Source organism: Octodon degus, unplaced genomic scaffold (genome assembly GCF_000260255.1).
Source record: "Octodon degus isolate 3935 unplaced genomic scaffold, OctDeg1.0 scaffold00008, whole genome shotgun sequence".
Lineage (NCBI taxonomy): Eukaryota > Metazoa > Chordata > Mammalia > Rodentia > Octodontidae > Octodon > Octodon degus.
Genome location: NW_004524584.1, coordinates 17,895,650 through 17,897,067, shown reverse-complemented (window position 1 = coordinate 17,897,067; position 1,418 = coordinate 17,895,650).

The window sequence follows — 1,418 nt, the reverse complement described above, 5'->3', positions numbered from 1 at the left end:
AGATATTTTACTTTTCTGTTCATTTTGGAAAATAGGTTTTCAGGATACATCAATCTGAGATTGAAATTGTTTTCTTTCAGAGCTTGAAATACTTTATTCCAAGATCTTCTTGATTTGATGGCTTGTGTTGAAAAATCTTCCCTGTTTCTGATGGGTTTTCCTTCATACGTAATCCAGTACTTTTCTTTAACGGCTTTTAATATGTTGCTAATGTATTGAATATCTGGGATCTTGATTACTATATATCTATGTGTAGATTTATTTTGGTTGATGCTATTTGGAGTTCTATGTTCCTCACATATTTGTATGTCAGATTCTTTTCCCATGCTTTGATAATGTTCTGCTATTATTTCTGCAAATAGTTATTTTTTATGTCATTTGTGTTGACTCCTGCTTTTTCATTGACAGCAATTATTCCTGTATGTTTTTTTGCATAATCTTGCAGCTGTTAAATTGTTATTTGCTGATCTTTTGGGGTTTTTCCAGGAGATCTTTCTTTTCATGATTGCCAGCTTTGACCCTGTCTTCAAGGTCTGAAAGTCTACCTTCAGTTTCAGTCAAGCAGTTTTGCCAACTTTCAATGAAATTTTTAATTTCTGAATATCTGTTTGAATCTGTTTCATGAATTCTGTTTCTGTCCTATTTTGATCATTCTTGGCTTCCATCATTTTCCTATGGTCTTCTAATTTTTAATCTATCTCTGTTCTGTATTTGCTGAGAAATTCCTTTATGATTGTTGTCATTTCTTTTCTGCCTGAGAGATTATTTTGGATCTGATTTCCCCTATAGCCTCATGGGATTGTTTCTTTACATTGGTGAATTTCACTTCCGAAATTTCAGATGTGTGTTTTCCATGTTCCTCTCTCTCTCATTTTCTCTTGGACTTGTGCTGGGTGGGCTGGAGGTCTGAGGTTGCATTTTGCTTCTGCATTTTATCATTTTCTATTCCAAGTTGTTGTTTACCTTTCTGTGTTGATCCTTGTAAGTTTTTGTAGTAGGTATCACTAAGATTAAGTCCTGTCTAGGCAAAGTTTGCTCTTCAGGAAATCATCTGTATGGGGAGGTTCTTGGCTTGTTTCCATCCCAAGATCCTACTTTTCCAGTTAATTAAGTGTGAGATGCTACTTTCTGTTTGGCTCAGTCCCCAGTCCTTTGGTGCTGGGGTGTGGTGAGGTTATTGCCCCGGAACTTCCCAGTATTGTTACAGAAATAAGAACAACTGATTAAAACAAACATGACATCCTAGCTGGCACAGTATAACTAGCACTGACAAATCATCAAGCAAAGTTTAGAAACTGACTAACTTTGTAACTATTAATTTTGTATCTTAACCATAGAGGCCAAGTCTGCAGCTATATAATAGAATTAATCATAAACCTGGTATAGTGGCACACACCTGTAATTCCAGCACTCAGGAG